The sequence below is a fragment of the Passer montanus genome, unplaced genomic scaffold (assembly GCF_014805655.1).
Source record: "Passer montanus isolate IOZ18808 unplaced genomic scaffold, ASM1480565v1 scaffold66, whole genome shotgun sequence".
Classification (NCBI taxonomy): Eukaryota; Metazoa; Chordata; class Aves; order Passeriformes; family Passeridae; genus Passer; species Passer montanus.
In genome coordinates this window covers 3,626,979-3,648,907 of record NW_024371704.1, presented here as the reverse complement: position 1 = coordinate 3,648,907, position 21,929 = coordinate 3,626,979, and the positions used below count along the sequence as shown (strand labels likewise).

The following is a 21,929-nucleotide window of genomic DNA, read 5'->3' as shown; positions in this document are numbered from 1 at the left end:
ACTGCACAGAACTCAAGACACCCTGAGAGTGTCATGTTGGCACCTCTAACCATTTGGAGGTCCTCCTACAACTATTAATTTATTCATTATTTCCTAATATTTCTTGAACTAGTAATGTTGACATTTTTATATTAAAATGTTTAAATAGTAGGCCTCACTTTCCATCCATAATTAGAGAAAAGAGACATACACAAACTGAAGTTTTCAAGAATAAAAGATACAGCAACCTCAGAAACACCTGACCTGCTCCCTGAATAAAGCCAAGTCCTCTGGGATGAGGCAGAAAGTGATAATAAATTCAGGCTCCAGAGTGGAGAACACAACAATAATATCAAGCACTCAGATCTAAAAAGACAATGGTCTTTTTCAAAGTGCTTTCTGAAATGTGTATTTTCTCTGCTTTCTTTTTCTAAAAATATTACCCATTATTCTTACAATAAGAGACTAATGACAATAAGAATAATTTTCTCAGAGGCAGAATAATGTTTCAGTTTAAGTTTTTTGAATCTATGCATGAATAAAAATAGATTTTTCAAACAAAGTGCTTTAATATCAAACATATCAAGATAATGAAGGAATCAAGAAAAATCTGTGTTTTTCTATCAGTCTTAATTTAACCACAGAAATCAAGCACTTCATTTATTCCTTGGGAAAATACTAAAAGGTATTAAAAGCTGCTGTTGCTATTTGCTGTTAGTACACCAAGGACATTGAAGTTTACACCACGTTGCCAGGGATCCATTTATTGAGGAAACCTTTACTGCCACACCCAAGAGGGAAATTCACATTACCTCAGGTGTTTCACCCCAGAAACAGCCAGTGCTGAAAGTCACTACTTTGCTCTAGTAGTGACTACAGTGCCAAGTATGGCATTTGCCCAAATAAATCCAGGAATCCACCACTGGAATTCACACTCCGAACAATAATTTGTGAATCTGAAGATCACAGCGATCTACAAGATCAGTTCTTTTAATTTTGAGGGGGGAAAAAGCCCCATAAGCCTAAAAGATGAATGACCTGATGTCCTTAAACCCATTACACCTTTGGAATAAAATCATATTAACTAGAGAAATTTCCCAAGACTTCCACCTTTCTTTGAGGAGTATCTTTTACTAGCTAATAAAAAAAAATACAGCAAAAATGTTTGGATTTTTTTTTTTTTAACATACATTGAACAAAAAGGATGGAGGGAATTTCCCTTGTTTTGCACAAGCACTCTGACATCAGGCCAAGGTACCACAGGGAGTTGCTAAGCTCCTTTACTGGGCAGAGAGACTCTCAGGGGCAGAGTTGGAGCAAATCCCTCTTTACTTTGCACCTTCTCAATGAGCTAACCACCCCAGCCACAGTGAGTGCCCCAGTCAACACATCAGCCAGGGACCCTGGGCTTTGCAGGAGATTTTCTGAGTGCAGACATCACTGACCTGCTCAGAACCATTCAAGCTTTGTGCCTTCCAAGTATCTCCAGCAGCAGGTAAGAGTGGTGCTGGCACCCAGGAACTCCCACAGCTCCTCTTGTCATAGTTGAAAGTTCACACAAAAAGTCCACAGGTGTGGCACTAAACAATCCTGCAAAAAGAAGATTTTTGGTTTGTTTTTCTGACATCTAACCAGCTAAAAAAAAAAAAAAAGAAAATAAAACCAATTCAGCAATTTGCTTGCAGTTAATGAACCAGCTCCTTGCATACTTCAAGCATACAGCACAGCAGTCAGTGCCGCCACAGCACAAATACAGGCTGAAGATGATACCTAAGATCCAAAACAGCAACAAAAGAACTGTTTATTCCCAAGCAGCACCAAAATACTCCTTTTCCTGCTCCCTGAATCCCAGAGCAGCCTGTGCTGCTGGCAGGGTGATGGGAACTGCTGCAAGGTGGCTGTGACCCCATCAGACCCATGTGGGCAGCCACATGAGGCTGGTTTGGGGAGCTGCTCATCACAGTAAGGTTTTGAGGCTTTAAAGCATGACTGCTTGCTTGCCTGCCTACTTTTTGATAATTTTTATAATAAATCAAATAAAAGCCATTCGCAATCATGGGATTAATAGGGGCATTTTAAAGCAGTTATTAGGACTGAGGTGTTTTGTACAATGCTGTATGTTGTTCAGGATATTATTTAGTTATTATTTATTTTTTACTATCCTGCATATATTTAGATATTAATTTTAACCATTAAAAATAATACTTTGATCCTGGTGAGAAATACACAAATATCCTGGGTTTTAGCAGAAGCAGCTGATTCCATTGCCAGTATCACCCTGCTGTGACTCTCCTCCCACCCATTTTAGCTCTGCCATTTCCTTCAGGGACAAGGACAGACTGAATGGCCATTTTCAGTGAAACTACAGCCAAAGGCAGGTAACACCAGCATTACAAGTCTGCCCTCTGGAAGCATTACCCAGTTCATTCTCTTTTTTTATTTTACATATCAGCTTGTGTGAAGTTATTTGAAAACTAATGTAAAATTCAGAGAGGTGCTTTTTTTCATGCACAGCTTTTCTGTCTCTTTATAACATGTACAGCTTTCCTGTATTGTTACTCAATTGAGTCAAACAGTAAAATCCAGTACTCTTCTTCTGGGGAGAAGGAAGGCAGATGGATTTTTTGGGGCAGCAATGGGGACCACTCCAAAAACTTCTGGAAAGTTAAAACTCCTGAATAACATGCAATTTCTATTCTAAAAGATCTACTCAAGGAGTGTGTTGCACCTGGCATTTAAATGCTGATTTGAGAATAGTATATCTAGAAAAAAAATCACAACTTCTAGTCATTTAGTTCTACTTAACGTTAAACCTTTTTCTTAAAAACAGACAAAAACAACAACCACAAACAACACCCAGAATATCCCCACATTGTGACACAAAGTATATAAAGCTTATCTATGGCAAAACTGTGGTTTACCTTTTTATTAGCAATTACAGATCCTCAAGATTTACAATGTCAGTTCCTTCAAGTTCTGCTCATCATCTCAGACACAAATTGGACACTCAGCTGTCACAGTTGAGATGGCCACGATACACAGAGCATCACCACTCAATTTCAGAAAGCTTCAGCCCGTACAGAGCAACACCTCACCACTTCAGAAGGCTTCAGGCATCTGCCCTTCTTGTTCTTCAGCCCAGCCTTTTATCCCCTCATGCTGATGCCCTGCCCCTGTGTCCCTCTGCTCCCTTTGGTGGTTGCTCAGTGCCCCTGGGCACTCCATGGCTCCCTACCTTCAATGTCATTCACCTGTCCTGCACAGCTGTGCCATTGGGGATGAGGCTGGGCCCAGCCCCACACCAACCACCACAAACTGTGTGCCTACAGGTTCCTGTAAAAATTGAGTAATCCAAATTCAAAATTCTTCAGGTAAAAATGTATATTTGATCTGATTAAAACCTGCAAGGTTATGTTCAGGTAAGTAAGTTGGATGGGAGTTTTAGGTTTTTCACTAGTGAGTGAAAAAGGTATTTAAAAAAAAAATTATGTGCTCTCACTTTTGGGGATACAAGCACCAACATATGAATGCAAAACAAAGTTGATATTTAATTTTACATAAGACAATAAAATCATCTCTCTTTATAACCATAGAATACTTTAGGTTGGAAGGGACCTTAAAGATCACTTAGTGCCAAGCCCCCTGCCATAGGCAGGGACACCTTCCATTACCCCAGGTTGCTCCAAGACCCATCCAACCTTGCCTTGAACATTTCCAGGGATGGAGCAGCCACAGCTTCTCTGGGCACCCTGTGCCAGGGACTCACCACCCTCACAGTCAAGAATTTCTTCCCAGCATCTGATCTAATTTCTGCTCTTTCCTTTTGTACCCAGTATCACAGAAGTTTATCTACAGTTTATTACATTATGTGCGTGTGCTTAGGATAGAAAATTTGCCAGAGGGGAATGTGTAAGTGCAATTTCTGGGTTGTATGGAAATGGGCAATACAGAACTGGAACAAATCCTCATCCCTTCAGATTTACACCTCCATTTCTGTATCTAATTAGTGCAGATAAGCACCCACACTTCTGAAGCAGTAGCTTTTCTGCAACTGCTTTACCCTCTGAAAACTTCTTCATAACTTTTTATGTATTAAATATAGTAAATCAGAACTGTATTTCTTGCCATCAGCTCTCCAGCTCTGAAGGTAAAATCAAAGGCTGCATGCAACATGGTCAGTATTTAAAAAGCTATTAAGATCCTATCCACTCACTTTTATAAGCCCTCAGTGGGGATATAAAGGCTTCATTTTTCACAGCCTTCCCCCTGGGTCCTCTTCCCTGGGTCAACAGATTTCATCAGCATGAGGTGCCAGGGAATCATTTTGTGACTTAAAGTAAGAAAAGCAAAAGATAAACATCCAAAGATGTGGAAACATTCTAAAATACTGCAATATTTTCTAAAAAGTAGGAGTATAGGAATGTAGGGGTAAGGAAGGGAGGACATGGAGAGGGAGTTTGTACTATTGGGAAGGTGTTTATCATCACAGCTGTGAGCACCAGGATCCACCAGAGTCAGGGAGATACCTCCCATTAAACACTATTAAATTTTAAACAGCCACCATTAGTGCAGGAAATCTCTGATCCAGGGTGTTTCCATCCCCATTTTCCTCTGCTTATCTCCAGTTTCCATCTCCTGGCATCCATTAGGGGAGAGTGCAAGAAACAGGGTATGACTGAGGGAAAAGGGTCTTTGCTCTGACATCATACAGCCCTGTTCCCAGGATGTGCAGAGAAAATGCCACAAAGGGAAAGAGAACAAAACAAAGTCAGGAGACCAGAACAGCATTTCTAATAATGATGCCCTTATTTCCTGTTTTTTAGATGTTTTCTCTTAAGTGAACGTGACAGAATAGTAGCTCAGTGAGATATAAATACACATTTAATACTTGTGTAGTTCTGTAATTTAGGGGGATAACAGGAGCAGCCTTTAGAATAAAGACTGACAACTTCCTCCTCAATTAGTATGACAGCATCTGCCTATTGTACAACTTCAAAATGTGAAGATTTGGCTAAGATTTCACTAAGCACAGAGAAAGGAGCTCATAGCCAGCAAGAAGACAATGCCCAGCCTCTATACATGCCTCTCCTCTGTTGGAGAAAGGAGGACTCAGACACTTCACTCTAAAGTTTTTCACTCCTCTCTCTTCACTTTTACATGAGAAATGTGCATTTCAGATCATGGGCAAGGCATTCCATTTCCCTGACAGAGATGTCATTTCACACCTAAAAGGAACATCACAATTATAAAACACGTGCAAGGTCAATAGTGATGTGCAGGGAAGCACAACACTGGCTAAAAAAGCCCCAAAATAAGGAATTTTATTCTCTAGGTATTACAGATTTTGAGTCCTAACATGAGGTTGACCTCTGAGACTTCTTGTAATTACATTCTTTCTTTTCCCTAAATAATTATCTTTTGACTAAAATGTATTTTTCTTTATTCCCCCTTTACTTATACATATATGCTCCCCTGATAGGGAAGTGTTATTGAGTTGTGAATCAACTAAAGCCAGTGGAAGCAGTGAACTAAAGAAACAGGAAAAATATGAACCTTGATGGAGCAACATTCTAAATTTGAGGGTGTCTTCATGGCACTATCCAATAAAGATAAGAAATAAGTGAAAAACTTCTGCTTTAAAGAACTTTAACTCAGCCATGACTATTTCTTGCACAGAAATTGAATTAATACTCACTACTGTAAATCTGAGGGACAAGGTATGAGTATTCCACAGAATCTTTTCTTTTCCTAGATGCAGGAAACTGCAGGCCTAACCACAAACTGCACTGCACAGTTGCAACAAGCGACCTGCTGGGCAGGACTGTGGGAATGAATGCTGTAAAAGAGATGGTGATGCTGCTTTGCTCCAGCAGGTCATTGAAGCAAATACATTCCTGTTCTTCAGGCACTCGAGCAGTCCCTCTGAATGCTTATGCAAGCCTAAAGTTAGGAGGTGCATATATATACACTCATCCTGAATTCATGTTACATCTGGTTTTTATTGTACCAAAGGTACCTTTAAGCTCCCTGTGCTAGAATTGGACCACAACAGAAAGACATTTAACTATTTTTATTTTTACTGTCAGCATTTAACTATTGCTATGATCATTTTGTTCCTCCTGAGTAAAATAACAATAAGCTTTAGCCATCAGGTACCAGCCACTAGAATCTCAAGTACCAGAACTCACTCCAAGAGGCATTTCTATTTTTCAGCATCCTTGTTCTGATCTTGAGCTATGAAGCAATCCAATATTCTCTAGAAAGAAAGTGATATTTTCTGTTATTATTGCACTAGCAGGTTCTGTACTCCAGGTGTAGGGATTGCATTTCACTCTAAAACTCCCCGACCTTCATTAGTGCTTCAGGGAGCTTGAAAGCCAGATGGAATAACAAAAAAATTCAATAAAATACTCTTGTTCATATCTTTCCGGTTTTCAGAAACAACAGGGAAAATAATAGCCATCAGGTCCAAAGATTAATTTGAAATTAAATACTTGCAGGCAAATAGGTATAATAATTGCATTAAATCATATACTGCTTGTTTTTAAAAAGGACATGAAGTCTTATAATTAAATCAACATCTGGATCATATTTTAAGTTATATTATTTTAGTTAATCTATTTGAAAAGAACTTTGCAAGTAACCAAGGCAGTCATTAGATATCGCAATTTAATCAGCACTTAATTTTGACATTTAGGAAAAAAGTAGATGAAGGCTTAGCATAAGATTTTTATACATTTATGGACCAATAAAATATTCATGTGTATGATGAAGGTTTTCATACTACAGCTCAGAATTGTCATGCAGTGTATGTGTCATGCAGATTTATGAAGAAATAAGTTTTACATGCACAGGTGGAACAGTGCACCAAGAATGAGGGAGTAAAGCCCTGTATGATCATCATGGAAACCTAAGGGTGCAAAAGATCACCAAGTTGTGTCTTTGCAAGCATTTTACTCCAGACCATGTTTTGATGTCCCTTGACTTGGCATGTTATTAAACCAATGGCATAAAAATGACCCAGTTTTGCCCCAGTTTAGATTGAACATTAGGACAGATCTGGAAATTATGACTACAACTTAAAAATGTTCCTTGACTTGATGGGAAACAAGGGGAAGAGGATAATTTATGTCACCAGCAGAAAATCTCTCCAAGCCCAGAAGCTGAAACACTTCCACTTGCATATTCCATAGATACACATATATATTTTATATATAATGTGTGGGGGTTTAGGAACCTATAACCCATTTTAAACTGCTTGGCAAGATGACATGTATTTACCAAGGTAGTACTTTCTACCTAGGAAATTTAAAGTTTTTATTAGGCAATTTTATAAACATCACCCATGCCATTTCAAATAGCCACTTTTCAGCAGCACTCAAACACAAGCAACATACATAATTTTTTAAGGAGAGTAATTACATCTAATTGGTTTGATCTTCTTGTATTGGTGTTTCCAGGACCACAACCACCCTACAGCCTGAAAAAATTCCCATCCTCTTAGTTCTGTGGATCACTTGCCCTAAGCCCACATGACACAAGGATTTCCTGCTCTTTCTAAAGGGAATCTATAAACAATCCAAACACAAATTGGACTCTTCTTTTCGCCCCTAAATTGTGGGATTACAATTTGTTTTGCAGGAATCTTTTTATATCACTGCAGTCTGGCTAATGTTAACCACCCATTACAGATTCCCTGCATTTAAAGGCATGACTTTGCCTAAGAGCTCTCAGTTGCATATGAACAGGCATGACTTTGCCTAAGAGCTCTCAGTGGCATATGAACAAAGATTTTGGAAGTTGCAACATTTTTAACTTGTCTGTCTTCAAGATGTCAAAACCAACCACTTTGCTGTTATTTTGAAACCATCTCAATAAAGACAAAGATATTAGTTAATGATAGAGCAATTTAAAACCCTGTGTTAAACCAGCAGGTTTAAAACACATTTTTCTTCTAGTGCTTCTATTTTATACTAAGTTAGCCAAGTTTTTAATACTCAGAAATATACATTAACTCATTGCTTTTTTAATGTCCTTATCCATATTAACCTAATTCTTCGTGCTTCTACTTGGCTGCAACAGCTTTTTTAGAATTGTTGTGTGCTCAGTAGCTCCATTTTAGATATTTCTGTAGAGAACTGTGAGGAACATTTCAGAGGGTAGTGCACAGAACTCCAGGTTTTAATTTGGAATACTAAAGAACATGTTCTTTAAAGTTATTTAGACTTTTTTGAGGCTATTTAGGGCTCAAACCATAGCTCTCCCTTAACAAGTAGGAAGATGTGTGTTCTGGGGCAAAATTAGAATGGAAAAATTATGTGCAAAATTCAAAATTTGTACTAAATTCACTATTTAATCTGCATTTTCTCTTTGGTTTGGGCTTGGGAAGATTGCATGTTAAAACAAAACAAGTTGAAAAAATGGCAAAAAAGTCCTTGATTTTTATGTTTATTGAGGGAATAAAAGCACCCAATTTAAAAGCCAGGTCCATGTATATGTGTATGTATAAATATGGCAAACTTGCAAAAGCAGTGATTTATAAAGACCCACATTCTATCAACCTGTACACAAAACTCCATAAAGGCAAGATCATTCCACATTCCTTGCTATAACTTTGACATTAATTATTTTTTATTATTGGTCTGGTTAGGTATTCTAGTGTTTGCATGCAGAATAGCAGAAATTTGCATACAAATAAAAGCTGTGTAGTCATATTTTGTTCTAATTTCCCATACACATCCCTAAACAGCCCAGGATGTATAAATTACAGTATCATTTAGCTAACAATCTATGATGGCTACGTGTAATAACATAACCTGCCCAGGATTTAATTAAGCAAGTTCAAAACATGGAAATTAGAAGTAAGGAGCCACTAGAGAAGGATAAATTTAAAGAGTTGGCCTCCTTTTTTAAGCTTTTATGATTTTATTGCCTTTACTAAGAATGAGGGAATATGCAAACAGAGAGGATAAATACCTACTGTTTATCTTACTTTTCTCTTTCCAAGACAGAGAAAAAAAAGACTTTTATTTTTGTGCCCCACCTTCTTTAGTACTTTTGGAGAGGTCTTGAATTTTCATCCTAATGGCAGGGATAAAATCTGTCTAGAAAGAGTAATGTTAAAATTGTCCTCCTACTCTCTCAAAGCACGTGAGACTGGGTATGGAGAGACAGAGCAGAATGATGCCATGAGGTTCTCTAGACTGTAAACACCACAAAATTGAGACTATACATGGGGAATATTCTCTTCTTCTCACATTTATGTAGCACAAGATGAGCAGAAAAGTTCCCTTTAACAGTAAACCTGGTGCTTTTCAGTGCCTGCATTCTATTTAACTCTGTAAAACAGCTAAATGTGAACTAACTACCTTAAAAAGGAACAACCACATATCCTTTTATTACAGTAAACCCCCTGTTGTCTCAGGTCTGAAACTGCCAAAAGAGCAATTTAACTGGGATGGTTTTGATGTTTATGATATCAAGTCATGGTTGACACAGCAAGATCTACCTCTGATGTGTCCCACAGCAAGACATCCCATTTTGGAAGCTCAGAGGTAAAAATGAAAGACAACAATTTTACCTACACCACCATGGTTTTTTAAAGCTAATCATCTTTACTCCCACTGCATTTAATTAGCTTATCTTAGCAGTTGCCATTTTGTTTAAATTGCCCAGTCATTTATTGCCTGGACTTGTTTAATTACGGGTGTTTTGGGGGTTTGGTTTGGTTCCCCACCACCACCATCACACCCACCCCATTGTATTTTAATCTTGTGGTGCAAAATTCCTTTCAGTGTTGTAAAAGTGATCAAGGAGAACCTACTTTGAAATTCCTCTCACACAGACAAATTTGTCATCTGTGTTGCTACAGATATTTAATTCCTTTCCACTATTACATCCAAAGTCATGAGTTTGGGTACCTACTACAACCTGAGGTGAGGTAGAACAAGACTTCTCTTCATAGGATTTTGCTATAGTGGAAAAAAGTACTGATTTTTTTATTATTAATTTCTGCCAATCATTTTGATAGTGAACCTTTCCTTAACACACCACAACAAAATGAAACTCAGGAACCACTCCTCAAGACAGGCCATGGTGGCCTGTTGGGGGTTCTCCCAATTAACTGAGTTAGGTGGGTCCTCTCCTCAGGTTACTAAAAGAACAAATGTCTTTCTAGGAACTTATGGCAAGGAAAGATTCTGCAGGGATTTTCATGGAATTTAACAGTATTTAACTCTTGAATAAAAAGGATTGTCGCTGTGCTTCAGACCATTGAAATGAGAGGAAAGAGGAGAGAGCTTGTGTGTGGAGGAAAACACATTAAACTACCACCAAGAAAGTAAATTAACCTCCAGAGCTCTTTATTAATAACCAGAGACCAAGGACTCTGTAGGTTTGCAAAGTGTGATACCTCTTCTACTTTCTGAGTGTTGGTTTTCAACCAGTACTTAATTTCCTGATTTATTTGTCTAATCCTTATTGCCAGGAGGCTGGAGAGACTTTGCAACTGGGAGGAGAACTTTTCTCTCAGCTCCTCTCAGGATCTATTCCAGCAGCTCTGGATATCCCCAGCTACACACTGATTGCTAGGGGCAGATGCATCATCTACAGTCTATAGACCTTTAAAAAGTGCAAATGCAGTGGGATTATAGATTGTATATTTGTTAATTTCTCAATACATCAGCTTCAGACTGAGCTTTTGAATCAGTTATTAGTTGATGCAACAAGCAAAGTGGCTTTATCACATAAATCAGTCAGCCCTTTCTGACATCCAGAAAGCCATGATGAGGCCAAATACTCTCCATGGTGCTTAGAATGGCACTGGGGATGAAATGTTCTGTAAACTTACAGAATTATGACAGTGCAAGTGCTCCAAGAAGTTACATCAGGACTAGGATATCACAGATAAGACTGTAAAATGATGAAAACAATCCAAAACAGATACTTCTGAGCAAATAATGTGTAAAAGGGTTTACAAATCCCTTGAGGCTTATTTTACAAACTGGCTTTAAAATTTTTGTTCCATATCTTCTTTACTTCCTATCCCATGTTCTATCTGTATAGTACAATAACACAAGACTCTTCTAGACATGGAAGGAGATAAAGCTATTTGTGGAAAGAAGAAAAAAAGTCTTTCAAACCTGAAGAATCTGAATTCATTTTTCCACAAGCAAACAAAGAGGCTTGATAAAAAAATGCAGAATAGTAAATCTCATAAAAATGTATAAAGAGATATATGGATGGCCATAAACAGCATACAAGTATTGCAGTATTTACATTAAAAGTTCTTTCCCGTATTCTCTGCAATTCATAAATTTCCTTTGCTATAGGAAAAAATCTTCATTGTCATTTATTATTTTGAAAAAATCAGAAATACTGCAACTGCAGCAGCACATAAAAATGTCTGGGATTACTTTGCATTTTCATCATTTCAATTTTGCTCCACAAAGGGAAAAAAAACCCAACATTTTTTAAACCCTTTCCTATCTGTTTATTGAGTTAGAATTTAGTATAACAACTGTCTTCTGATCCACTTCCAATTTTGATGCATATCTTAAGGAAAATACATGAATAGAACATCTGGCACTTTATAGATGCTAATTTAATTTAATTCCTTAAGTTCAATTTTTGTCTGGACTAAAATAATCTGATATTTTCAACAGTAGTACTAAGGAGCTCAACGAATTTTTTATTTATTTTAGATTCAAAAACATATGTTTAGTTCATAAGAGTATTTCCATATTTATAGCCTTTCTTTCTGCATGTTCTTAAAAGAAAATCATCTCAATAATTCCAGAAAGGTCAAGGAAAAGAAGATATTTCTTCTACCACAGTTTAGCTTAAACAATGCTAACTCTAGGATTTATGGTGCAAAGCAGAATTGCAAACTAACAAACTGCATTATCCAGAATTCTGGTTTTCCCTGTTTCAAACCCCATTTCTGGGTTCTTTTTCTTTCCCTCACCTCTTCTGAAAGCAGGGAGGGTACCCTCGGGGCGCACAGCAAAGCAGGGACTGAACTCACTGTTCTGCATAACTCCACTCCTTTTCCAAGAACCCAATTCACCCAGGTTTCATGCTCACTCCAATCACAACAGAGATAATCCTATTTGCATTGTTATTTCCCATTACTTAAAAATAAATGTCTCACTCCATAACTGAAGCAGGACTCCACTGATTCCCTGGTTGTTTTGTTATTTGTGGGACATTTCACTCAAAGCACTAAACTGCATTTTCAGAGTTCACACAGCTCTGTAATTTGTGTATTTGGTGACTTAGATGAAATCAAATCAAAGATGTCCCCAGACAGCCAGGAAGCACCAGTCTGGGTAACAGCAGCTAAGGCTCACCAGAAAGGCAGAGGGCCAAGAGGATGTGCAGACTCCTTTACCAACAAGATCCTGACCAGTGCTCACCCCACAGCCCTTACAGCAGCTATGGCTCACCAGAAAGGCAGAGGGCCAAGAGGATGTGCAGACTTCTTTCACCAACAAGATCCTCACCAGTGCTCACCCCACAGCCCTTCCCCTGCTTCCTTTTGCCTCTCAAATTCCACTTATAGCTGGAGTAGGTAAGTGCTCCTGAAGTTAAGAGTAAGGCAGTACTGGGAAATACCAGGGAAGCAGCTCATTCTGATACCAAAAATCTACAGAAAGGTTGAGTAGAGCTCTGAGCAACCTGGTCTAGTGAGAGGAGTCCATGGCAGAGGATTGGAATGAAATGAGCTTTAAAATCCTTTCATGTGGAAGAGGTTTTACAGCCACTTCTGTGAGCCAGAGAGAAGTTTGATAAGAGGTTGCATGTTTACCCCTGAAAGAATTTTCTACCAAGGTCATTGATATAGAAACCAAGAGAGCAAGAAGGATAAATAAGAGCAACCTGCAACTGCCTATTCCAATAAGCACTTTGTTGCTCTCATGACCAAAGTGTAAATTTATGAGCTTTTAAGAATGTAAAAAACATGCATGCTATAATGAAAACAGGTTTGAAGCCTTCTGAAAATGGAGTGTGTTGCTTTGCATTGTCTCTGTCTCAACTATGACACCTTCCAACCCAAACTACCACATGGTTCTGTAACAGAGCACCGCAGCTACAACCTTGGGCAGGAGGAGCACAGAGCAAGCCTCACATTTACCTGCCCTTGCCATCCAGTTTGGAGAGGAGCTGCAGGCTTCAAGAAACGGGTCAGAAAAGCAGGGATGGTTTGGGAAGGGAGTGGTTTAAATCAGAGAGATGTTAGGGATTGTGGATGTAGGGTACAGGATGTGGCTCAAAGTGTGTGTCTGACAGGCAGGTGTAGACACAAGTGCTACAATAGCACTGACCCTCACCTGGCAGACACAGGGCTGGGTTTTAGAAACTCAAGACTGTTAGAAAGAAGTGATTGACCATCATTCCTTTCTGCAGCTTGTCTTGCTGGAATATCTCAGCCCCACTGATATCTTACCTGCATGGAAACTTCCACAGCATCCCCAAATCCAGCCTGTTGAGGACAGGGCTGTCCATCTCCCTTAGTCAGGATTTAGATATTTGCTGTTTTCCTTCGTACTTTTAGTACAAAGGGAAGGAAGTGGAGAATCAAGCTTTAGTTGTTTCTAAAAGCTTATAGTGACAAGAAATGCCACACAGTGTCCAAACACATTTGCTTAAACTAATTCCCACATCTCCAACAGGAAATGCTGAAGAAAAGACTGTGAGAGAAAAATAGGACAGGGTCTCCTTTCTTCCTCAACACACTCACCTTTTATTCTGGCTATCAGCAGATACAGGCTTGAACTTTATCAGTGCTGCTGTGTAGTATCTGTTTCCATACCGATGCACTTCACAGGGAATTACAACTGCTCGGATCCGTCTGTAAATCCCATGTTCCTAGGAAGGAACAGAGATTTGGTTTGGCTCAAATGACAGCAATCAGGGGGCTTTCAGCAGAAAGATCTGACCCTGTCTTTGTTAACATAAACCAGCAGTAATCCAGTAATCTGACATGGCAAGATATATTTCATAAATCAAGAGCTAAATGCCCGCATTTCTTCTGCCTGCTGAACTCCCAGAGCCTGGACCCGAGGTGAGATCCTGCTTGTACTGAATTTAATAGCAAAACTCCCTTTGACTTTGGTGGGTCCAGGTTTTCATTCCCTAAAGCCACAGGGGTTTTAAAACCCTTTTTGGCATGAAGAGAAAAGGTGAAAGTAACTTATTTGGCTTTTTTTTTTTACAGTAATTCTGGGCACTGTTCTATATTTTCTTAGAATCAGTTATAGTCTCCTCTACTTCCCTTGACTATTGACTATTTTGTGATTGATGTATTATTTCAAGTAATGCATAAAGCCTTATACCTATTTATTGACAACAGGCTAAGTTAGGTACCTTTTAGGCAATTCTCCAGCTTGAAAAACCAAGTGCTGACAGTGAAATCCAGATATCTCAATACCAAAGGCTGTTGTCATTTTGAGCATAAATGTACATATTAATCAGCTAATCACTAATCCCTGAAACCTCTAACTGCAATATTGGCAGATCTTCTTAAAAACTATTTCCAAGCTTGCACGCCTGTTGTTGCATTTGCTTTAGGAATCATCCATCACATAAATGGCTAGTTAGTGAAATGAACTAATTAACAAAGAAATTAAATGGAGAAATAAATCTCCAGCTCAAGACTACTGAATTGTTGTTGCCCTCTTCCATCCAAAGGCACCAGAGAGGCTTTCAGTTAAGAAATACTGCTGCATTTTGAAAGCCTTTTATACATGTGAAACATGTACCCTTTAATCCCTATTCTATCACACTGAACAACCATTACATTTATTGTATTAAAATATATGTAGTACAGTATCAAATACAGCTGTCCCCATCTGAGCCCCCTTTTCCTCCTGCTTTCTACTTGAAACCCTTGATTTGCTTTTTAAGATCAATTTAAGAACTATTCCTGTGCATGCTTTGGAACTATTTTAGTAATTTCTTATTGATCTGGACCTTTGGGACTCACAGATCTTTAGATCTGTATTTAATTTCTGTTAATGTTTGTTCCAACTTTTCTGTAATATCCAGTGGGTATATACATATTTTAAACTCCTTCAATATTTTGACCCATAGTGTTGTATGGAAAACTTGGAATCAGATTAACATTTTAGAGCTAAAACTAGCATGCAATTGCTTCCATTTGTGCTTATGCTAATAAATGAGAGTATCTTGTTGAAAGCAGTAGGAAACAGATGGACACTTTGTCAAAGTGTGAAGCTCGATGGTTTGGGTGTTAACATACTCATATGCGTGTATGTATATCTAGATATAACTGAATAACAACGTTTTTAACCTCTAATACTCCAGTTTCTTTATATAGTAGTCACTATGATTTTTTTCTTTTCCACACATAAAAACAACATAATTATTGGAGGAAAAAAATGACTGACAGCATCGCAGAGTAAGCTTATAGCAGGACCCAGAACTGAACATTTTCCTCCCAGTTTCAGTCCAAAGCACTGTGAACTGGAAACTCAGGGAAAAACACGGTGTTCCCATGGAGTACTGGAACTGAAAACAGACACACACACAAATTCTGTAAAAGGATAAATGATAAATTGATGTTCTTAAACCTGAGCAGTTTATCTCTAATTTACCTCATAGTGCATCAAATGTGTTAATGGTGTTTAACTGACATGATGTGGGAGTTACAATAACACTGCCCAGCATTTAGCTTGCTAATGGCTTCTTAATTACAAAAAGGGTATTAATGCTTCATGGGAAGCTGCACCCTAATGCTCATGGCCCTTTTTATCCCACTTAAGCATTTCAGTATTAATGATTGTTTTAATCTCACCATTATTTTGTCCAGCCCTATCTTTGACAATTCCTCAGCTCCTTATTTTGAGTATCTCAGCTACAGTGTTGATATTCATACTAATCAGTCTCTTCTGGCATCTGCAGTGTCAGCTTGGAGCTGATTCAGGAAAAGCCACAAAATCATAACACCACTGTTTCTGTAATTTTCTGCTATTTAGGATGCATGTAACTCAACTTCTGAGCTTTTAAAGATGCATCTGTAAGGCCTCTTGCTGTCATTTCAGGGGAAAAATACAAATCTCAAACCACATTTGTGTTCATGATATACAAACAATTCTGTTTCCTCCCATGAACTTGAAGTATTTCTACTTCATAACAGTGATAAAAGAAGAACTTCAAAGTTCAAAAGAAGTAAAAGGGTGATATTGGTAGCTCTGATTTAGTATCTTGTACCTAGCCAGTTTTCTTTGTGGACCATTATCCTCTGATACAGATGTCTTTATTAAAACATCACATCCATCTCCCAGTCTCATCTTTTTTCACGGCCACAGAATGGTTTGGGTTGGAAGGGATCATAAAGATCACTTAGTGCCAACCCTCCCTGCCATGTTCAGGGACACCTTCCACTGTCCCAGGCTGCTCCAAGCCCTGTCCAACCTGGCCTTGGACACTGCCAGCGATCCAGGGGCAGCCACAGCTGCTCTGGGCACCCTGTGCCAGGGCCTCAGCACCCCAACAGGGAAGAATTTCTTCTTAATACCTGATTAATTTCTTAATTAATCATAATTAATTAAGAAATTAATTACATAAATCTACTCACTTTCAGTTTACAACTCTTCCTCCTTGTCCTGTCACCCCAGGTCCTTGCCCAAAGTCCCTTTGGAGCTCTCTTGGAGCCCTTCAGGCACTGGGAGGTGTTCCAAGGTCTCCCCAAAGCCTTCTCTTGACCAACCCTAACTCTCAGCCTGTAAATCAGAAATATCTCAACCCATGTGAGTTAGTCTGCTAAAAAGCACTGTAAGAATCACAAAATACAATAACCACCTCAAACATCTATTTCTTCTATTCAGGACACAGGTGGGATCACAGGTAACACTAAGAGTAGCATATTCAAATTCTTAAAACCAGTAAGAGAAGCAAAATCCACAGAAGGTTTTTATTTTCCCTTGATCTTCCACATTGACAGAATTCAGAAACTAGCAATAAAAATATCTCAGCTGTCAAACAAAATAAAAGGTCTTGTTTACTTAGCAAGGCCCAGACTATCAATAATAATCAAGGGTCTGCTTTCCAAACAGAAATGGTTTGCAAACCACAACAAAAGCGCTAGCTCAAGGTAAGTAGCTGTGCCCAGCACCTAAAATTGTTCAGCATTCCAGGTCTGTGCATCTGTACATGGGTTAAAATACATCCAACAGTTCCCCCAAGGATTTCTGATTTTCAGCTCTTGTCATAGCTCACTGCTGATTGCTCTCTAATTACCTCAACTCTGATTCAGACACAGCAGATTTGCTGCTCTGCCTGAGATGTGCAAACCCAATAGTTTTCATTACTGTTACTTCTTTGCATGGTTCTGGGTCTGTTTTTGTGCTGCTGCAGCAAAGGTTACAGCATCCTGCAGTCACTCACTCCTAAAGCATATCCAAGGAGATCATGTGAGGCAATAACTTATTGTCCTAATCCTTCCTCCAACAATGGATGCCTGCAAGGACAGGAAGTTCTCTGCTATTGATTTCAAGACCAAAGATACTGCAGGTGAAATTCAGATTGTGCTCACCATCTTGGGGTGTGTTTCCATCAAGTCATTGAATTCCATAGACTGAAAGTTTGTATTTAAGAGTAACCTTTCATGTACATCACACTGGTGCAAATTGAGACCTTACCCGGAGCAGTTCCCAAATGAAAGCATCTGGAGGACAACTGTTTTAATTAATGATGCTTTGCATAACCATAGAGATGGCATGGAACAAAGTCAAGCCAAAAAACCTATTCAAATGCCAGTGCTTTGTAAAGACAGAACTCTTGATAAGATCAAGTCACACCAGAAAACAAACCAAATCATATTCCTGAGTACATACTGGAGATTTTATTTCACTTGTATTATGTGCAAGTTAGAGGATCAAACTGATGGGTTTAAAAGATACTCAAAATTTCTCATATCACTTAACTAACTTCTGCACACAAGACAGGGAGTCTGTGTGATAGGGAGGGGTTTGTTCAGATTTCTGCTTAGATTTCAACTAGGAAGGTGCCACTGCATTACCACAAAGCCTGAACAGAAACCTTCACTGCCTGTTTGGCAGATTTTTTAAACATATATGAACTAAATACCAAAGCAAGGACAGCTCATTTAGGTCTGTGTCAGCAGCAGAATTTGATGACAGCAGCAAACTCTTCTTGTGGGGAAAAGGAGTTTTCTGCAGAGCTCTTATCCTCAAGGTAATACAGGCCTTGCTATTTTACAAGCCTTGAATAAGAGGCCAAAGATTTTTTTTCCTATTCTATTAATGAAAATTCACATTAGCAGCACTATAAAATATATTAAGTTTTTGTTAACTTTGCTGACTTAGGCTAAAGAAATTCCATTTGTTCCTAATACCTTGACATGGTTATGGTCAGTCTAATAAAGGACTGCATTCTCTTTGGCAGCTGCATCTTTCCTTAAGCATTTTTGAAAATACTCTTTTGATTAAGTATAGAAATTTGCATCCTGCCAAGAAGGACTGGAACCAGTAAACAAGAATATGTCTTCTACAGATCTTCCTAGACAGGAATGTTTTGATATCTGTGCTCTGCTAATTCTTTAATATCTGTATTAACACATGCATTTTTACCTCTCTAAGGTACCACTACAGGAAAATGCAAGAAACTTCAGAGAGCTGTTTGAGAACGTTTACTACATTCGATTGAACCCAATAGTTCTCCCTATTAGATATCAATCCATTTTGCTGACACCTGACTGTTATGAACAGTGTACCATGTTTTTGTGGCTGTCATTCAACCAGCTTATAATGCTGCATGTCAAATGCTAAATAATGCAGGGCCTCTTTCAGAGATGCCATCACTTCCACACAGGCTTCACTTTGAGTTACAGGCAGAACGTGCACTCAGCACTCCCCTCTGCCATCAGCCTGGCAGCAGCTCTGCTGAATTGTCACATTCTCCCCACGGTTGTTTTGCTCAAAATTTGTCTTCGCGTAAAATTTCTGTTCTCTTGCAAACATTCAAACTGCAGTTCCAGGCATGAAGATGATTTTGGATCTATTCTGTGCTTCCCAAATGCTTTTCTCACCATCCCTCCTAAGCCCATTTAATGCCCATTAAGTGTGCCAGACTGACTGAGGCTTAGGGCTGCTCTTTATTCTGCAGGAGCTCCAGAATAGGCAATGGCATTGCAAGCTCCTACCTGGAGGTGCCAAACCATGTCCACCCTGACCTGGTGGGAGCTAAGGAAGTCACTCTGGGTGGTTTATGTGCCATGAACACAGGATCATCACTCTTCCTTGCAGCCACAGCTACAATCTGTCAGCTGTCCTGCAGACCAGAGGAAAATAAACCATTTTTAGCACATTTAGGCCATGCAAACACAGCTCTCCCTGTCATTCTGGACCAAGACAAGCAAGCCAGACTTGTATTCCATTATCAACACTCTGAACTAGCCTGGTGGCAGGGAGTACCCCTTGGCTCAGCCTTCCTGCACCACACAGCTCAGGAGAATTGTCATCTGCTGTCATGCAAGTGAGCTTTAACTGGACACAGGCATGTAAAACACCAGCAGGCTCAGCTTTGCTCCAGGGATTCCCAATTTATCCACGAGAGAAAGGGCTGCAAACAGTGATGGCTGCAGTGAAAAATCTGCATGCAGCAAATCACTGTCACAGCCTGTACTGCTGAGAGAGCTTGTGCAAGCCACAGGGAATAAAACAAGCTTTGCTTAATGCAGGCTACTTCATCCTCTGCTTTACACCAAAGCCTTCATGTTACACCTCAGTTTATCTCCTCTTGCTAACAAAGAGAAGCAAAGAGAGGAGATGATCATGGAGAGGTGCTGCAACACAACCAGATGGTCCAGCTCTCCCAAGCCTTGGCATTGTGTCTCTTTCTGCAACTTTGGTATTTTTATCTCCTCCCGCCCCCCCTTGGTCCCATCTGCACCTTCCTCTTTCTCCATGTCTGTCACGTTGTTTTTCAGTTCAGCTTCCCCAGGAAGAGATGCTTATGCTGTCAGGTCCCTCACAGTGAACTCAGCAGAAAAAAGGATGGGACTCCTCTGGATTTCATGACAACATGCCTGAGAGGAACAGAGATGTCCCAAGACTGCTTCCTAGTAAGGGAACAATCTCTGTGCTGAGTTTTCCTGTAGTTTCCAGAGCAGGGTTCTGTGCAGAGGTCCCACCACTGCTCACAGGCATTGAAGGTGCACAGAAATCACCCTGAAGGAGCTTGTGATCATTTCCCAGGCACTTTGGAAGCTGGATTTTTTTGCACAGCTGTCACTGTCCACCTTTTCCCTACCCCTGCCTGTACCATTTCCCAGCCAGGCTGGATCTTGTCTCTCATTGTAGCTGCTGATCCCCTCCTGCAAAGCTCCTTTTCACACATCCACCAAAAGCAAAGGGCACAGCAAAGGGAACTTCTTTCTCTTTGCTCTTGTGCGGCATGAATCATGAAAAAGAAAACCCACATAAAACTAATATCCCACTGCTGTAACTGCCAGCCAGGGCTGACTTCAGTGGGCAGATGTTTCTCTGCATCAGCTGGTGATCTGGTAGTCAGATGAAGGGCCCTAAAACCCCCAAATTTATTCTTAGTTTCAGCTGCAAAGAATGTTCTAAAAGTAAAACAATGAAATAATGCTGGTTTTAGTGGCATGGCAAATAGATTTACAAAGGAGTTTGTCCATATATTCAAATACATGCTTTATATTTAAATTTAATTTCTATGAAGTTCTGCCTTCATAGGAATATTATTATATACCAGGGATAGGGTCTCTGCCTTTTTAGCCCATTTACTCAGATGTAAATTAGTGTCTTTCTTTTAATCCTCCCTCTGCTCTTATTGCTTTCATTGAACAATAGGGAAGCCTACTTGTAGTTAATTTACCACCTGAAGACACTAAATAAAAGTTGCAGTGCCTCATTTATTAAATCTCTCCCTAAGACTGAAGACACTAGGCATCCAGTCAAGGCTATGTTTTTATTAAATATTTTCACCACTGAAATTAGAGTATTTATCCAAACAAACTCCCCATGAGGGAATCCAACATAAACCAGCTTATTTATTGGTGAGTGTTAAGTCAGGTTGGTAGTGCTGACCCCTTGTGTGATTCTCCAAAGCACATCATGATATTATTTTAATTCTCAAGATCTATTATTTTAGCAAAATATCTGTCAAGATGTCTCTGGTGTGTTACTTCCTTTATTGTCTTTATTGTCTTATGCCTTTTACTAAAGTATTCTGGCACTCTCAGAGAAAAGTTAGAGGAAGAAAATGAACTTGTCCAAAAGGAAGTGCCCCGTGCCCCCTGTGCTCCCGGCTGCATCACTGACCCTGGAGCATTTCCCACAGCAGCCCCCACATGCAGCTTGTGAGGTCAGTGCTGTTTCAGGAGCGTTCTCTGGGCAGACCAGTCCCTTTGTTCCCACAAAGAACAGAAACTTTATTAAGCAGAAGCCACTTCAGCTGGGAATTATTTACACAAAAGGTGAAGTTTGTACTTCCCAATCCCCAGTACAGCACTTCAAGATTCTGCAGGTGCCACTAGTGTGGTTTTTAAAGGCAGGGTCTTTCCTGTGTCTTACCCGTACATTCCTGCTTGATGCTGATGATGTAAGTCCTGTTAGGATGATGATCCAAGTCCTTTCCATGAGGACTTGGAATGATGATAAAGGGTCTCTTCCTTGGCTGCAAAAACGTCAGAAGATATGCACTGAACAGAGCTGAATGGTGAGGAGAAATTTTAGTCTACATGAGATTTTGACATTTTGAGTTTACTTCTCTTTTAATTCATAACATATAATATTTTTAGATGTCCCAGAAAACAGATATGTACAACTTTGCCTTTGGACAAATATTAACACACAGTTTCCAAAATTAATTTGTTCCCTCAAACCTCAGCAGCTGCTGACTGAAAAGGCTTTGTTCCTTAAAATATGATTTGGCATAACATA

At 39.3% G+C, this 21,929-nt stretch overlaps 1 long non-coding RNA gene across 1 annotated transcript; it reads right to left on the bottom strand.

Moving 5' to 3' along the window:
• Positions 1-1,443: 1,443 nt before the first annotated feature.
• LOC120511470 lies at positions 1,444-21,643 on the bottom strand. Its single transcript, XR_005629730.1, has 3 exons — positions 21,561-21,643; positions 13,721-13,848; positions 1,444-1,569 (listed from the first exon to the last, which is right to left on the bottom strand). It is a non-coding gene; the product is annotated as an uncharacterized LOC120511470 (long non-coding RNA).
• Positions 21,644-21,929: the final 286 nt, after the last annotated feature.